The 18,536-nt window shown below is 49.6% G+C and overlaps 1 protein-coding gene across 1 annotated transcript in view; it reads left to right on the top strand.

Annotated features, from left to right (window-relative positions):
* Window positions 1–1,953: 1,953 nt before the first annotated feature.
* Window positions 1,954–18,536, top strand: part of ABCA3 (ATP binding cassette subfamily A member 3) — an 83,583-nt gene continuing 67,000 nt past the window's right edge. The window contains exon 1 of the mRNA XM_053276354.1: window positions 1,954–2,092. The gene's annotated coding sequence lies outside the window, so the exon portion shown is untranslated. The remainder of the gene's footprint in view (window positions 2,093–18,536) is intronic.

Below are 18,536 nucleotides of genomic sequence, written 5' to 3' on the forward strand. Positions count from 1 at the left end.
TGGTTGATACATGAGACCTTTGGGATCAATGAAAAACTAAAACTGCCGAGAAGAGCTGGTCTGTAAAATGACGAGCTAAGCAAATAGTTGTTTTGTCAACCTGTATATGGAAATCCTGGAAGATGGCATAGTTGCTTGGCATTGGGGCTCCACCTCCTGTCCATTGTGGGCATTGCAGCTTCCCAAGCTGCTACAGAGCAGAGCTGTAGATGACTCAAAGAAGTGAACCAAGCCAGCTTCTTTGGATGCCCAGAAGCTAGGAGGCAACCCAGGGGACCTTGACCCAGTGAGGCCAAGGTGACCCAGGGGAGTCCGCAGATGGGCATGTGGGTCCTGTCAAACAGGATACTGAAGGAGACCGTTCAGATTGTGATGTAAAATATAGCTCCCTGCTCCCAAGGGACTTACGATTTCAAAGGAAACTCAAGAGTTGAATAGGAAGAGTTGCTTCCCCTTGCTAAATATGAGAAGACCACCACTTCAGAAAGGTACCTCTTGGTGCCAGTTGGTAGCGGTTGCAAGAATTTGTAATGCCTGGGAGTTCCCAGGTCTCTCACAGCAAGGAGAGAACTGTAGCATTTTATTTCTGTCTGGGGCAGGGCTGCACAACTTTGGCCTCCAGCAGATGTTGGACTACAACTCCCATCACCCCTGACTATTGACCACTGGAAGCTGTAGACCAAAAACAGCTGGAGGACCAAAGTTACGCAGCTCTGTTCTAGGTCATCCAGATGCCACGCCTGCACAAAGCTTGTTTCAGATGAGGAGCAGCAGGAGATGGAGATGGAGATGGAGAAGACGGGAGTCAGACGAAATGGACAGTTTTTGCTAGAAAATGATGTCAATTCCACATACTCATTTCCTCACCACACAAGACCCATCAGTTCTGTGAAAGGAACCTGGTAAGGTTTTTTTTTAAGTCTGACATTGGTTTTGATGCTATGGTCATGGTCACATACATGTTTGAAACATTTCACTACATGCTGAAGAGGCAAGTCATTTTTCAGTTTGGAATTTTAAAACGAGTGGCTTGCCTCTTCAGCAGTGCTGCAGTGGGAATTTTGAAGAAACTTTGGGGTATATACCATGAGCTAGATTGAGTTCCCCCTGGACAGAGCTAGTTCCCACTGAATTCAATGGGGCATACTCCCAGGAAGAGGCAAAATATAGGATTGCTGGCTTTGCTGTCTCCTGCCCCCAAGTCCTGCAGACGACTATGCATCTGGTCCACCCTGTCCACACATGCAGCTCTCTTGAATTGCAGCGATAGAGGTAAATGTAGCTTCTGAATTTTAAGCCAGAGGCTTTTCCACCTTCCTTCCACATTGTGGCATAAAGTTATGAGAAAAATATGCTGGTTTTTAAAGGGCAAGCAACTAGATGTGAACAAGATGCTCACATCTTGACCCTATAGAGAAGTATGTAGATCACTCTGATGGTTCAACAACACGCGAGAATGCTCAGGAAGTTAGCATATTGTGGTGCATATTGGGGCACGAAAACCCAGGTGGTGTTGGCCTACAACTCCCATCATCCCCAACCACACCGGCCAAAGGTGGGAGATGATGGGAGTTGTAGTCCAACACCACCTGCTCGGCCGGCCTCACTGAATTCCCAGAGGAGAGGCACGCCTTGGCTCTTTGGCGTTGCTCCGGATCGGGCCGCCGTGACTGAGGGCGGGGCAGCCCCAGCTGAGCCCCCGAGCCCTTGCGCAGGAGCTCTGCCGGGTGGTGGTGGCGGGGGGGGGGAAGCGAGGCGACCGTCGTGCGCGTGCCAGTCAGCTGCGCAAAAGCGTGGGGGTGCGTGTGCGCATCTGGGGTGCCCTTGCGGAGGAGCATCACCACCACCGGGAGGAGCTGCGCCAAGCCCAGCCCCGCCGTCGCCGTCGCTCGGCACCTGCCGGCCTTTCCTGCCTCCTCCCTCGGCGGCGCGTCACGGGAGGCGGCGCCCGGACGCATCAGCTGGCTCCCGGTGGCCGCCTCCCTGTCCCCGGCCTGAGCCAGGATGGCAGCGGCGCCGGCAGCAGCTTCAGGAGCGCTCGGGAGGGCGACGCCGGCCGCGGAGGGGCCCGGAGGAGCGCCGCGCTGAGCCGGTAAGCGCCTCCCTCCCCATCCCGGCCCCCGAATTGCGCCTTCCCGGTTCCAAGCAGCCTCTCCGCCCTTCCGTGCATCGGCTCCCCCGGGCCGGCCTCCTCCTCCTTCTCCCCGCCCCATAGCCGTGCCCCGTCTCCCTCTGGAAGCCCGCGACGACCCCCCCCTTGGGATCGGGTCCCCCCTCCCCGCCCAAGCCCGTCTCCTGCCTGCTGCTGCTGCCCCCGCGCCCTCTCCATTGTCTCTCCAGGCGCGCTGCCCCTGGGGGCCCTCCTCGTGGGGCTGCCCCCCACCCCAGCCTGGGGGCTGTGTGCCTGCAGAAGGCCACGACCCCCCCGCACTCCGCCCCCCCCCCCTCCAGTTTTGAAGACCCGCCTTTCACTGCCGGCATACAAAGAATTCTCCAAACGGGGTGTTTTTTTTCTCCTCCTCCTCCCTCGGCTCCTGCGCCCTCTTCCTTCTTCCCCATAGACAGCGCTGTCTCTTCCTCGTTCCTGCCTCTCAGCCCCCTCGCCCTCCCCTGCCCCTCTCTGCTGCTGCAGCTGAGCTTGCCCTCCTCCTGGCCCCTCCCTAGAAAACCTGGCCACTCTCTGGTGCATTGAAGAGGATGGCACGGGGGTGGCATCCTGGCCCCAGAGGGCCCCTTAACCTTCCCTTTTCCCTCTTCCCTGGCTTAAAAAAAAAGAAGTATCATAAACAGCAGTATGAGCCGTCCACTTAGATGTGACCTCCCTCCCTCCTTCGGAGAGCCTCGTCCACTGAGACGAAAGAGGTCCAAACCATCCAGGTGCCCTCGGAGTGATGCTCTCCCCCCACAAATGCTGCTGATCTCCCATCTCTGGTGGGTTGGATGGGCCTTCTGGTCCCAGCACGGAGGCGGCTGGACTCAGGGAAGTGGACTCTGACAGATAGATGCAGCTCCGCCTGCAGGTGAACACGTCCCGCCCGGCTGGCAGGTTCTGGCCTGTGCTGGCATAGGAACGTAGGCAGCTGCTGCATACTGAGTCAGACCCTTGGTCTAGCTAGCTCAGTATTGTCGGCACTGACTGGCAGGGGCTGCTTTCCGGGGATTCGGACAGGAGTCCGGAGTTATGCACCAGCATAAAACAAGTTAAAAACCTATACAAAAACTTAGAACAATTTCATGATTTAAAAATAAACCAGAGATTAAAACCTAGCAATTTTTTAAAAGATTGAACCTGGGACCTTCTGTATGCAAAGCAGATGCTCTGCTCTTGAGTTCCAGCCCCAACCCCTGCCCACTGAGTCAGACCCCTGGTCCGTCTAGCTCAGTATTGTCTGCACTGACTGGCAGCAGCTCTCCAAGCCCTGCCTGGAGATGCCAGAGATTGAACCCGGGACCTGCAGGTAGATGCTCTACCCTTGAGCCGCAGCCCCATTTCCTGGGGGGGGATATGTCTTAGAGCAGGCAGTGCTCACATGTAGTCACCCATCCAAATGCAAACCAAGGCAGACCCTGCTTAGGAAAGGGGGGGAAATCATGTTGCCTGAGTTTGCACGCGATCCTGGCAGTCAGGTTACAGTTGCACTCACAACCTGAACCTCTGCTAATAACTGTGCTTGGAAGCTTTGTTTGGTTGGGCAGGCTAGGTGGCCCGAATCCAGGGTCGGCTGCTTGTGAGAACAGCCTTAATGTATGAATAGGGCTATAGACTGGACTGGATCCTGGGCCAGATCTCTCCACAAGCCCCATTGAAAGGAACAGGGACACAGAAAACACGGAGTTGCCTTCTACTGAGTCCGACCTTTGGTCTGTCTTGCCGAGTATTATTTACACCAGGCCTGCTCAGCTTTGGCTGTTTAACTTGTCCCCTGAGCTCAGCAGGGTCTGCCCTGGTTGCATATGGATGGGAGACTTGATGTGTGAGCCCTGGAAGATCTTCCCCTTAAAGAGCAGAAGGTCCCAAGTTCCCTCCCTGGCAGCATCTCCAAGATGGGGCTGAGAGACATTCCTGCCTGCAACCTTGGAGAAGCCGCTGCCAGTCTGGGTATGCAATACTGAGCTAGATGGACCAAGGGTCTGACTCGGTATATGGCAGCTTCCTATGTCCCTGGGTGGTTCACAATAGAAAACCAATTAAAATATTAGCATAATGAAAACCATTTAAAATGCAACGAGAACTCTAAAATTCTTGGCTGAGGCAATTGGTTCCTCCCTGCCTGTTTATCTGCATCAACTGAAATACACGTTTATTCTGCAAGACCTTTTTGTATTGATTGTGTTTATTGGTTGGATTGTGAATTCTGCTTCTGTGTTGCTAGCTTCGCCTGTTTTGCATCTGTGTTTTGATTCCTTTTTTGATTTGGTTGCTTTTGAATTGATCTTGCATTGTCCTTCTGCCCTGGAGTGTGGGTTTGTTTTGCTGTTTTAAACAAACGTTTATACAAGGAAGGTGGAATATACATGCCTCAAATGAAACCAGTAATGTCACTACCATGTTCTTATACAGCTCCTGTCCTGTACCATTATTATTATTTCTCATTTGTTGAATCATCCTGATGGCACAACCTGGGTCTTCCAGCTGTTGTTGGACTACAGATCTCATCATCCCCTGCCACAGTGGCCAGTAGTCAAGAATGATGGGATCTGTAATCCAGCAGCAACTGGCAGACCCAAGTTGTGCAACCCTGCTGTACGTGGTGCATTGCAAAGATTGAAATCATGGGTCCCTGCCCTGAGGAACTTACATTCTAGCTATTGACATAAGAGTAAAAGGATGTTAGTGTTGGTTTTAAATGATTTTAATGTTTAACTGATTTTAATTGTTTAATTGATTTATTATTATTATTATTATTATTATTACATTTATATCCCGCTCTTCTTCCAAGGAGCCCAGAGCGGTGTACTACATACTTGAGTTTCTCTTTCACAACAACCCTGTGAAGTAGGTTAGGCTGAAAGAGAAGTGACTGGCCCAGAGTCACCCAGCTAGTATCATGGCTGAATGGGGATTTGAACTCGGGTTTCCCTGGTCCTAGTCCAGCACTCTGACCACTACACCACGCTGGCTCTCACTGTAGGCCACCTGCAGTTTCAGAGGCAAGATGCAAGATAGTCAAGATGCAAGATGCCTCTGAATACCAGTTGCAGGGGAGGAACAGCAGGAGAGAAGGCATGCTCTCACCTCTTGCTTGTGGACTTCTCAGAGACACCTTGTGGGCCACTGTGGGAAACAGGATACTAGACTAGATCAGGGTTTCTTAACCTTGGGCCCCCAGATGTTGTTGGACTACAACTCCCAGCATCCCCAGACATGGCCTTTGTGGCTGAGGATGATGGGAGTTGTAGTCCAACAACATCTGGGGGCCCAAGGTTAAGAAACTCTGGACTAGATAGTTCTTAGGCCTGATCCAGCAGGGTTGTTCTTAACAGCTTGATCCCCTAAGTGGAATAACTTACAGTGCTCACTCATGTAGTCTCCCATTCAAATGCAAACCAGGGTGGAGCCTACTTAGCAAAAGGGACAACTCATGCTTGCTAACACAAGACCAGCTCTCCGCAAAATGATAGAGAATCATCCTGTTCTTCATTTCCCCAGTACTTAATGAAATGCAACCCGTGTTTTACAAAGATAGTTATTTTCTTCCTGTCTCCTTAAAACGTCTACACAGTTTATCAATGTGGACTGCAATCCTAAGATTGTTTACTCAGAAGGAAGTCGCTCAGCTATTATGTAACTATTATTGTTGAGTAAGAGAATAATAGTCCCTGCTACCTGGGGTGGTTGTTATAACCCTAGTTGTTATAACAACGATCCCAACCTAGGATTAACGCCCTCATAAGAGCACTTAGGCCTAGATATAGTGCCCTACTCAAATAGTTGACTTTTCCGTAGTTGGAATTTTGCACATTTTCCGGGATTAGCATGTAGCAGTAATTGCTTTGCATGCTGCAATAAGTGATGGGTGCGAAAGGGGTGGGTGGGATTGCTTCAAACCCTGTACCGGAATTTTCTAAAATCTTTCTAAATTTTTCTCTGCCCCCCCCCGCCCCCAATTCTTTGCAAGCATAGTTTATTTATTTATTTACTTATTGACTGATTTGATTTGATTTGATTTCTAGACCGCCCTTCCAAAAATGGCTCAGGGCGGTTTTCACAGAGAAATAACAATTACATAAGATGGCTCCCCGTCCCCAAAGGGCTCACAATCGAAAATGAAACATAAGATAGATACCAGCAACAGTCACTGGAGGTGGATAGGGCCGGTTATAACCGAATGTTGCTTGCATTTAGGACTGACATGAGCTGGATAAGGCCTCCCCCCCGCCACTTTTTTTGAGACCCCTAGAGATGTGAAGGGGCCTGGAAAAAATCCAAGTATATGTGTGACCAGTTTCCTCACCATTTCCCCTTGGGGGTGGGGAACGTTTTTCCATGAAAAAGGGAAAACTCGGGGACATGTGATCCCCACACATCTAGGCAACCTGCCTCCAAACAATTAGACTGACTACGGGCCTGAATTGCTTTTCTGGACAATGTATAGATTTGGTTTGTTTGATCAGCTCATCTGTTGCACTTCAACCTGATTACAGCATGATATACTGCACTCTGTCCTCACTTCTAGCATGCTGTGGCTCGGATTGTGTAGGTGTGGTGTTGGTGTTGGGTACAAATGAGTGTGGGAAGGGGCAGCCTGGGGTAAGTCTAGATGGCATTTAGCCCCATCTCCTTCTGCAAATCAAGGTCTGCAGGTAGACCAGGGCTTAACAATCCCCAGGTGCAGTTAGTCATGGCGCCTGGAAATTTAAGCATGCCCCCTGAGTTTGACCAGGAGGGATGACCAAGCAATGTAGGGGCAGGTTACTACCTTCCCCGCCTGGTTCTGTCCATCCATCACCTGAAAAATAGTGACCGCACATTTTGCTCCATAACTTCACTCCTACAAGGGCTAGAGCTTAGCTTTAAAAAAATAATAATAATGAAAGCTGGGAATCTGGGGAAAATTATAAGAGGAATCCGAATCTCAAATCAAATCTGGGGCGATTTGATTTGGACCCGAATCTACCCAATGGACCACAGGGGCGATTTGTTCTGTCTCCAAATCACCCAAATCAGCTAGACTCGGGTACAAATAATTTTTACCCGGATCGATTCGCACATCCCTACCCAGGACTGCACAGATTTCACCAGAGGTCTCATTTCCACTGCTATTGTTGAGAAGTAAAAAAAAAACACAGCAGGAATCCTTTCTGAGTAGGAGGAGAGTCCCCGCCCCAAAAGTGTTTCTTACCATCTCCCAATCCAGATGCCGCTTCTCTCCTAAGCCCGCTGCCTGTGTGCCAGAAAAAGATCTGAGGGAAGAAAGGGGGTTGGTGGCAACCACAAATAATGGCTGGCTAGCGAACTAAGCCTAAATTTGTGGATCCCTGGGTGTTGAGGCCTGAGAAAAACCACGCACTCGAAACAGAAGGAATGTGGTTACCATCTGCGACCAAAGCTATTCCTGGAGATTCCCCGCCCCCCCCCCCCGGCATGTGATAGGGCTGAGAGAGACTCCTGCCTTTAACCTAGGAGATGCCGCTGCCAGTCTGTGTAGACAATATTGAACTAGACGGACTAATAGTCTGACCCTGTACAAGGCTGCTTCTTACGTTCCTATTTTCCCCGATATTTTCCCCAATCTCTATGGGAGGAGAGCTGGTCTTGTGGTAGCCAGCATGAATTGTCCCCTTTGCTAAGCAGGGTCTGCCCTGGTTTGCATTTGAGTAGGAGACTACATGTGAACACTGTAAGAGATTCCCCTCAGGGGATGGAGCTGCTCTGGGAAGAGCAGAAGGTTCCGAGTTCCCTCCCTGGCAGCATCTCCAAGAGAGGGCTGAGAGAGATTCCTGCCTGCAACCTTGGAGAAGCCGCTGCCAACCTGTGAAGACAATACTGAGCTAGATGGACCAAGGGTCTGACTCGGTGTAAAGCAGCTTCCTATATCCCAGGCCTCCAGATCTCCAGGCTTGCTTCCGAGAGCCACCTAGAGTCTAGGGATACCTGTTGATTCCCGGAGACTGCAGCCCAACCTTGGAGTGAGTTGGCAAGCCTCGGAAGTGGTGCCGGCGGGGTGGGGCCACCCTGGGTTGAAGAGGCCTGTCCCCAGATAACCAACCCTGTGCCTCTGAGGGAGAGAGAGAGAGGTCCTCTTGTCTCTGCAGCAGAATCAACATTCAGGTGCTTGTGAAGAGGGCTTGAATGAGTTGGTCAATATTTTAACAGCGGGAGAAGAGGGCTTTGACGTGAAGATGGTTACCAAGGTGGGGAAGAGGATAAAGGAGCTTTTGTCCTGGAAGAATGGTCAGGACGGGGTGTTGAACTGCAGGCAGCATTAGCTTGGCCCGAGACCTCTTTTGCTGAGTTCCTCAAGATGAAGTCAGCCTTTGCATGAGCTCACTCTCTTGGTTTCCCTCTGGGCTCCGAAATGGCCATAGTACGCCAAGCGTCACGGCCTTCCCGCACAGTCTTGGTTTTGTCATTTCCAGTCCAACTCATCCTTGACGTGCTGCCTGGCCCTGGGATCTTGGCCACCTTTGGTGCTTTCCCTTTTGGCTCTGGTTCCCACTGCAAATGCCTGCAGGCTGCTCCCGGGTGAACGATCCCAAAACTCCAGTGGTGGGTGACAGAGGCTACCTCCAGACTCAGAGGCGAGAGGCCCCTGAATCTCAGTTGCAGTGCAGCAACGGCATCTGGCGGGCCACGGTGTGAGACGGGATGCCCGGGGCCTGATCCACCAGGGCTGTTCCTGTCTTCTCAGGAAGAGAAAATGGAGAGTTCTGCCGTCTGGCTTTCCCAGTTTTGTCAGCTTCTTCATTATCAGGGTTGTAAGCTTTTGGCCATTAATCGGTTAGATTCATCACTTAAGAATGTGTTGATGGACTGGAAAGGTGGCCAGATTCATCGGTAGCAGACATAAATTTATATTTTCATTTACATTTTGCCCTTCGTCCTACAACCCCACAGCGGTTAACAACAAGTTGAAAAGCGGGGCTGGGAACAGAATATATACAGGTGGCCCTCTTGATCTGCGTGGGTCCCATTCTCGGCTACAACCACGGATAACAGAACCGCGGATAACGAGACCTTGAGGCAATGGAAATTGGTTCCTGGAGGTGAAAAAAGGCTAAAAATGGCAGAAATAAGAAATGACAGAAATAAAGTGCCGTCTTTTGGTCTCCAGTTGTTCAGCAGTGCCCCACAAACCCCCCAATTTTGGCGATTTTTAGATTAAAAACCGTAGTGTGTACACACACACACGCATATCTATCTATCTATCTATCTATCTATCTATCTATCTATCTATCTATCTATCTATCTATCTCCGACCACCTAGGAACCTTGGATGAAGTCACTTGCCTAGGGAGCAAGAGTTTGCTGGTTTGAATCCCCGCAGGTATGTTCCCCAGACTATGGAAAACACCTATATCAGGCAGTAGCAATATAAAAAGATGCCAAAAGGCATCATCTCATACTGCATGGGAGAAAGGCAATGGTCAACACCTCCTGTATTCTACCAAAAAAACCACATGGCTCTGTGGTCGCCAGGAGTCGACACCAACTCGACGGCACAACTTTACCTTTAGGAACCTCAGACAGGTGAATTCCTACTATTTTTTTGACGTGCATATACCAAGTTTGGGTCTCCATTGCCTGACCACGGATACGTGAAACTGCTGGTTTAGGGACCCTGCATAACGAGAGCCACCTGTTCAGCAAAGGGCAGCTCATTGGCCGGAAGCCTGAATAAAAAGGGCAGTCTTCACTTTCCTCCTAAAGGCTGGGAGAGAGGGAGCCATGCAGATCTCAGCCGAGAGCGAATTCCACAGGCTGGGGGCAATCACTGAGAAGGCCCTGCTCCCGTGTGCTTGACAAACAGCCTCATCAGGTGCTGGCAGGCAGAGCAGAGCCCTCCTAGCTGATCTAGTCAGGTGGGTCGATTCAGCTGGGAGCAGGTACCTTAGTTACTGCAGGGAGAGGAGTTAAAATCCTTTCCCGGCAGTTCTTTTTAAACAGATGCTGCCTGGCTACAATTGTGACTGTCTTCTCACTGTAAGGAAAGGAGTTGTGGGCAGTCTGCTGAAGCAGTTTGGCCTGAATCAAAACTTCTTCAAAGTCCAGCTTTTGCATCCGTAGAGTCTCACGGAGAAAAGCATTGTCCGGACGATTCTCATCTTTGTAGGTGTAGACACGTCACGGCATCTAAATATCCTTTCCAAGGCCTTCATTGCAACCCTACCAAGTGCTGGTCTGTGGCGTATTTCTTGACTGCTGGATCCTTTCCTGTTGATGGTCGATCCTAAAAGGCAGAAGCCACCCACCCCTTCAATGTCAATTCTGAGGCTGGTTGCTGTACCCGTTGTCATTAGTTGTTTGGATCCTTGGGGATCTGTGGATCCCTACAAAGGGAGCAGATTTGCTTTAGGTTGCTTGCACTGGAGTTGAAGATCTGGCTACCAGGTTGGTGGCTTAGTGTGCTGTATAAAGGCTAGGAGCCCCGGCGTTGCCTCGAAAGGACATCCCCGTGCCTGAGGAAAAATCTCTCCGGTGCCAATTCCTGACGGACCCTTTGATTCTAGCAGGATGGTGGCGTCTGCTCCCGCCATTTGAGTGGGCGTTCTGGCCCCAAAGCAACTTGCCCGCTTATTTCTCGGTGACTCACAGCGTAGCCACTTCCTCTCGCTGCTAAGAGAGTTTCTCTGCTGAACGCCGGCTCTCGCATTGGGAACGGCTGCGATTTCTTTGCCGCCCATTTGGATGCTCCGCTTCTGTGCTTGTTTCGGAGGCGAGTCACTGGTGCCTCGGAGAATGTTTCCTTCCCGGAATCGTTTGCAATATTCCTCGGCTGCCTCATGCAGTGCCGTGAGTCATACCTGGCCTAGTGAGTAGAGGCGAAGCTGGGGAAGGGAGGCACCCTTCTGTAGTGATCTTTCCCCCTTCTCCCCTTTTCTGTGGCTGATTTGCCACTCCCTGTGCTTGCAAGGTTCCCCCTCCAATTTATTTATTCGTTTGTTTGTTTATTTAGTAAGTATATTTCTATACCACCCATAACTTACGTCTCTGGGCGGTTGACAGCAAAACAAGAACAGAAAGCAAAACGTTGGTTCAAACAAAAACAAAAAGTTTAAAACATTACAACAATTTAAAAATTTTGAAAACAATATTTTAAAACAGCATTAAAGCAATATTAATTAAAAGCCTGGGTGAACAGATGCATCTTTAAAGACTTTTTAAAAGCTGCCAGAGATGGGGAGGCTCTTCTTTCGGCAGGGAAGCGCATTCCAAAGCCTCGGGGCAGCAACGGAGAAGGCCCGTCCCTGAGTATCCACCAGACGTGCCACTGGCAAATGCAGACGGACCTCTCCAGATTATCTCAGTGGGCAGTGGGATTCATGACGAAGAAGACGTTCTTGATGTTGATGTACTGTGGTGGTGAAGAGCATGTGCTAAGAGTTGCGAAGCCCCTAGTCCAGGTCTTGGCATGACTCTGATCTCATTGGATCTCACCAAATCTGGTATCTCTCAGCCTTCCCTCTGAAATATGGCTGTAAGAGCAGGTAAAGTGTGCCGTCGATTTTGACTCCTGGCACCCACAGAGCCCGGTGGTTGTCTTTGGCAGAATACAGGAGGGGTTCACCATTGCCATCTCCCACGCAGTATGAGATGATGCCTTTCAGCGTCGTCCTGTATCGTTGCTGCCGCCCGATATAGGTGTTTCCCATGTCTCCCCATAGTCTGGGAAACATACCAGCAGGGATTCGAACCGGCAACCTTCTGCTTGTCAAAAATTTCCCCTCTGTGCCACTTAACTTGGAGTTGGGGCCTACATTAAAAGTTTATTGTAACAATTAGCAAGTTCCTGCCTGTGAATTTCCTTGTTCACTTGGCGAAACTGCCAATTAAATTCCCCCTCTGGAGTTGCCTTTGATTGAACCCAGGTCCAGCCATTCACACATAAACGTATGCCTGTGTACAGACCTCTAAACGCAGGTACAATCTAATGCCTGTGTGTGTCCTGCTCAGATCTGGCCAGGAGAGCTATAGCAGTATCGGGAAGGTGGTCTTCCTCGAATCGGATTACTCTGTCGTAACCGCAAGGCTCTTCATTCCGAGAACGCACAGTCAGGGAAAAGCAAAGAACCCTGTGTTCTCTCTGTCCTAGACCTCTTAGGTGTCGCTTGTATCAACTTGTTGGAATTTCCCAGAGAGAATTGTGGCCTTTTCTTTCTTTCGTAATTGCTGGTGTGTAAAGGATCTCTTTAGAGGAGTGCTTCTGTGTTTGCACTCTATTGGCTCGTGCCAGCTAATCTGAGGCTGGCTCTGCTCCGCCCTTTGCCAGCGCTGCCTCTTTACCTTCGCTTATGCTTTTGCTTCATGTCCACCCAAGTTACCTACACTTGGGCTGAAGTCGCTTATTTGGAGAACCTGCAAGCCGTGTAAGGAGTTCACAGGCGGGAGAGACCGCAGAGACCCAGTTTTCCAATCCCTGCTCAGCCATGGAACTCACTGATTGACCCTGGACCAACCATCTCTCGGCCTAGCCTACCTCACAGGGTTGTTGTGAAGGTAAACTAGAGGAGGGTGTTAGATATGTTTGGATTGTTTAGAGCAGGAATTCCCAACGTATGGCCTCCAGCTGTTGCTGAACAGCAGCTTCCATCTCCCGCAACCACAACTTATTGGCTGATGGGAGTTGTTCAGCAACAGATGGACCACAGGTTGGGAACCCTTGGTTTAGTGAATCTTCAGTGAGGTCTCACTCTACTAGTCAGGCTGTTGTATCTGCTCTCTCTGCTTACTGTGTTCGTTACGTAGTGAAAATGCTTGGCTAAGAGCTCTGTGTCCACCTGGAGTTATTCTATGTAAAGCCGACTCGAGATCTTTCAAGTGTCGACAAGGATGGGATACAGAAGCCTGTGTGGTACAGAGCAGAACTCTGACCTACCACGGTTCCCTCTAAGGCGTGCACACCTGCGCGCGCTCACAAGTTTTTGGATGTCCGCTCCGTTCATATTAGATCCCGCTCAGGTTGAATCAGGAAGGCCCCACTCTGAATGCAGGTGTGCACACACTGCCTTGATACTGCTGCCCAGAACAAAACCTATTTCTGCACAGAGATGAAGAAAAGTTAAGGGACCACTGCTGACTATTTAAGTGTCTCTGAGAGTAAAGATATCGAAAGGTTAAAAAGTTAACAGACTAGGCTAAAACCACTATTAAAATAAGTTGTTTAAAACTGAAAAATTTAAAAATCTGGAGAGAAAAAGTAGGATATAAATTTAACTAATAAATAATAGGCGTGTTCACACGATGAGAAACTTCAGGAGCTGTACCGGCTCCTGTTTTGTGATCGTGTGCTTGTAAAAAAACAAGGGGATGGGAGGAGAGCTGGCCTTTTGGTAGCAAGCATGACTTGTCCCCATAGCTAAGCAGGGTCTGTCCTGGTTGCGTATGGATGGGAGACTTGATGTGTGAGCACTACAAGAGATTCCCCTCAGGGGATGGAGCCACTATGGGAAGATCAGAAGGTTCCAAGTTCCTTCCCTGGCTTCTCCAAGATAAGGCTGAGCAAGATTCCTGCCTGCAAAGGATGTTTGTCCTACCCTATTTCTTATAGTGTGAACAAGCTGAATAAATTGACAGCAGCTGGGTTAGATACCAAGAGAGCTGGTCTTGTGGTAAAAGAAAAGTGTGCCTGAGTTGATGTCGACTCCTGGCGCCCACAGAGCCCTGTGGTTGTCTTGGGTAGAATACAGGAGGGGTTTACCATTGTCTCCTCCCACGCAGTATGAGATGATGCCTTTCAGCATCTGCCTATATCTCTGCAGCCCGATATAGGTGTTTCCCATAGTCTGGGAAACATACTAGCTGGGACTTGAACCAGCAACCTCTGGCTTGCTAGTCAAGTTATTTCCCCATGCCCCATTAGGTTGCCTTGTGGTAGCAAGCATGAATGGTTGCCTTTGCTAAGCAGGGCCCACCCTGGTTTGCATTTGGATGGGAGACTGCCGGTGTGAGCACTGGAAGATCTTCTCCTTAGGGGATGATGGGGCCGCTCTGGGAAGAGCACCTGCCTGCTTGCCTGCAGAAGGTTCCAAGTTCCCTCCTTGGCATCTCCAGATAGACCCCTGCCTGTAACCTTACTGAGCTAGATGGGTCTGACTCGGTACCACAAGGCAGCTTCTTACGTCCCTCCCTCCTAACATGAGCACGCTTTTGCAGTGCCTCACTGCCGAATTTAATTCTACAGGTTCCTGCAAGGCTGAGCTGCCTGGCGTGATTCTGCAGGTCGGGACTGAATCCCAAACGATCCAGACCTTATGCCTGCATCAAAGCGAGGGGAAACGGCTGTCTTTTCCAGCCCTGGTTCCTATAGCAACGGCACATCAGAAGAGCCAGGAAGTCCGCGAGGCTTTAAAGGAGTTGCCGTCTCTCCGCACCGCACGCGTCTTTTTAACTTGCCTGTCCATTTTGCAGTGAGATGGGAGCCGGCAGCCAAGAGTTGAATAGGTGTCTCGTCAGGAGCCGTGCGGCCGTTTGGCTTAGAGCAGATTTGCTGGTGACTTGTTTCTAGAGCGGAACGATGCGGCATGGTTTTTCTGGGAGCCGGCTTTGGATTTCTGCCCATTGCATCAGCACATTACCGCTGCTGGGAGAGCTTGAATGGGCAAGATACATGTGTGTGCCCAGAGGGTGCTTACAGAGATCCATGGAGATGTGTCCTGTGTACATCCAACCTCTGCATTCCACATGTGGCTCATTTTCTATTTCAGGGGTTCCCAACCTTGGGCCCCCAGATGGTGTTGGACTACCAATACCATAATCCACAGCCATGATGGGAGTTTGATTGATTAAGTGCCGTCAAGTCCGGGTTGACTCTTAGCGACCACATAGATAGATTCACTCCACGATGATCTGTCTTCACCTTGGCCTTTAAGGTCTCTCAGTGGTGCATTCATTGCTGTCGTAATTGAGTCCATCCACCTTGCTGTTGGTCGTCCTCTTCTCTTTCCTTCAACTTTTCCTAGCATTATGGACTTCTCAAGGGATCTGGGTCTTTGCATCATGTGTCTGAAGTATGCTAGTTTGAGCCTGGTCATTTGTTCCTCGAGTGAAAATTCTGGATTGATTTGTCCTATGATCCATTTGTTTGTTTTCCTGGCTGTTCATGGTATCAAAAGTCTTTGCCAGCACCAAAGTTCAAAGGCGTCAATACTTTTCCTGTCCTGCTTCTTCAAGGTCCAACTTCTGCATTTATAGAGTGTCACGGGCAAAACCATTGTCTGAATGATTCTAATCTTTGTAGGTATAGACACGTCACGGCATCTAAATATCCTTTCCAAGTCTTTCATTGCAGCCCTACCAAGTGCTAGTCTGTGGCATATTTTTTTTAACTTTAGGATCCTTTTCTGTTGATAGTCAATCCTAAAAGGCAGAAGCTATCCACCACTTCAGTGTCTTCATTGTCAGTTCTGAGGCTGGTTGCTCTACCTGTTGTCATCAGGTTAGTCTTCGTTACATTTAATTGTAGTCCATTTTTTTCACTGTGCTCCTTTCATTACTGGAACTTGCAGATCATCCACGTTCTCAGCTATCGGAGTGGTGTCATCAGCGTAGCACAGGTTATTGATGTTTCTTCCTCCAACTTTAAAACCTCACTCATCTTCTACCAATCCAGCTTCTCTCATTCTATGTTCAGCATATAAATTGAATAAAGAAGGAGAAAGTATACAGCCTTGTCTTACTCCTTTGCCGATCTGGAACCAGTCTGTTTCACCCTGTTCTGTCTGGATTGTGGCTTCCTGCCCTGTGTATAGGTTTCTCATCAGAACAATGAGGTGTTCTGGGATGCCCATTTTCCAAAGGATATTCCACAACTTGACATGGTTGATGCAATCAAAGGCTTTTCTGTAGTCAATGAAACACATATTGACTTCTTTGGTATTCTTTGGCTTTCTCAACTATCCAGCATGCATTGGCAATGATGTCTCTTGTTCCTTGGCCAGGAACAAGGAACCCAGCTTGAACATCCGGCATTTCCCTTTCCACGTAGGACTTCAATCTGTGTTGGATGATCCTGAGCATTATTTTGCTAGCATGTGAAATTAAGGATATTGTGTGGTGGTGTACACAATCTGTTGAGTCTCCTTTCTTTGGTTTTGGTATGTTTATTGACCTCTTCCAATCTCTTGGCCACTGTGTCGTTCTCCAAACTGGCTGGCATAGTTTGGTTAGAGCCTTGACTGATTCCTCTTCTGTTGCCTGCCATATTTCTGTAGCTATTCTATCAATTCCTGTAGCCTTCTGACTTGGTAGTGACTGGAGTGCTGATCCATCTTCCCGTACTAGAGGTTCTTGCAAGTAGGGAATATCTACTAGAGCATCTTGGATGTTGACGTCCCTGCTGTACAGATTTTCAGTATACTACTTCCATCTCTGTTTGATCTTCTCTGAATCAATTACTATCTGTCCTTTAGCATCCTTTAACATACAGGTAAATTGTGTCATCAAGTCGATTTTGACTCCAGGCGCCCACAGAGTCCCATGGTTGTCTTTGGTAGAATACATTTATGAATATAAATTCATTTTTAGAAATCCGAGGCTAGAGAAGTTTCTGAGATTTGGGGCCTGGGGGCAAAGAGTGGGGAGAAGCAATAATTCCATCTAATCCCTGCTCAGGGTGTATTAACACTAAAATCCAAATATTTTTAGTGGGGGGGGAGAGAGTTTTACAAGTGCAGTCTATTAAAGTATGCATCTCCTTTTGCTGTAATTAAATAACGCCAGAAATCTGAAGCGTAGGCAGGCCATTTGCAAGATCAAATTTGATTTTGAACAAGCACAAAAACTTAACTGAGTGCATCGGGGTGGGGGTGGGGGGGACCATATGGCACGGTCTTTCTCGTGAATGCCGCCTCTCATGACTTTGAAGTAGACACAGATTTATGACAAGATGACTCATTCATAATCGGCCTGCATAAGTTGGCAGCTAGGGAGAAACTCGTGTGAGCGGTCAGGACATCGGGGGTGAGACTTTATCACGAAGGTTATTCGCCGCAAGCCCCTGGCATGGGTTGATGGCTAAAACAGTGGGTGAAACTGGATGGGAAGCAGTAAGGGAGAGAAGTGGGATGTATCCTCGATCGCCTCTGATATTTCGCCAGTGAAAACAGGGACGTGCCTCTGGACTGTGTAGCCAAGTGACGTGGGGAGCGTAGAATGAGGCCGTTCCCACGATCAGTGGGAACCGCCTGGGGATGGTGAGAGGGGAGAGAGGGCTTAGCCGGCGGGGGCAGGGGAGTTCGGGGGCTGCGCCCACCTGGAAGCTCCAGCATGCCCTGCTGGAAAGACCCCCCCAAGCCGGGAGGCTGCATTTAGCCTCCCCACCGGGGGTCTGCTCGTGAGTTGCTGCAGCACAGAGCCGTGCCACGGCAACGTACGATCAAAAAAAACCCTCGGCGAAGGGGAGGGGTGTTCAAGCGGGTGACCCGCTTGAGAACCACCGGTCTCAGCTGCAAGCCCGGCGATTCTCACGGGCATACCCAATCAGGCTAGGCTCCCTTTGCTCGATTTGGTATGTCCGTGAGAATAGCCTCAATATGTGTGGGGTGTCGCTGAGCAACTGGGGAGGCGAGGCATACACTGTGCCGGCGTGCAGCATTAGGGTGTGTGGCCCATCAACATGGGAGGTGTGGTATAACAGTGTGTCGGGGTGTGGCCAAGCAATGTGGATGGTGCACCATACAATGTGTAGAGGTGTGGACAAGCAACAGTTCCGACTTCCAGCCTGCCACGTGTAGAAATCAGGGCATCAGATGCATGCGGAGCATGTGATTCCGGACTCCCCAAATCCAAGGAGCCAAGCCCAGACTCGACAACTTTCATAGATGAAAACAGGCTGCTGGCCTGCTCAACTTAGGCCCCTCCCCAGCTGTTTTTGGACTACAACTCCCATAATCCCCAGCTACAGTGCCCAGTAGCCAGGGATTCTGGGAATTGTAGGCCAACATCTGCAGGAGGGGCAAAGTTGAGCAGCCCTGAAATAGGGATACCCTTGGGACAATTGATTCTCATTCCAAGGGTTACTGTCCAAGACCCCCACCCCCACCCCAGCCCACCAGCCACCATTACACATTGCTGGAAACGACTTAATGTAGGGCACCTCTTGATATGCCAGTGGAGTAGATGTGATGCATCCACGTGGAGATTTGATTTCTCAAGACTGTGGGAAAGGAGCAAGCTGTTCTGAAGGATGGCGATGCTTGCCTCTTGCATGAAAAACAATTTAACAACAGGGATAAAACAGAGATAAAGATTTACGAGGGACAGATTATTCCAGAAAATGAGAGCTGTCCCTGGTAATTAGGGAAGGATGGGAGGAGAGCTGGTCTTTTGGTAGCCGGCATGACTTGTCTTCTTTGCTAAGCAGGGTATGCCCTGGTTT

This window comes from Hemicordylus capensis, chromosome 13, assembly GCF_027244095.1.
Source record: "Hemicordylus capensis ecotype Gifberg chromosome 13, rHemCap1.1.pri, whole genome shotgun sequence".
NCBI lineage: Eukaryota > Metazoa > Chordata > Lepidosauria > Squamata > Cordylidae > Hemicordylus > Hemicordylus capensis.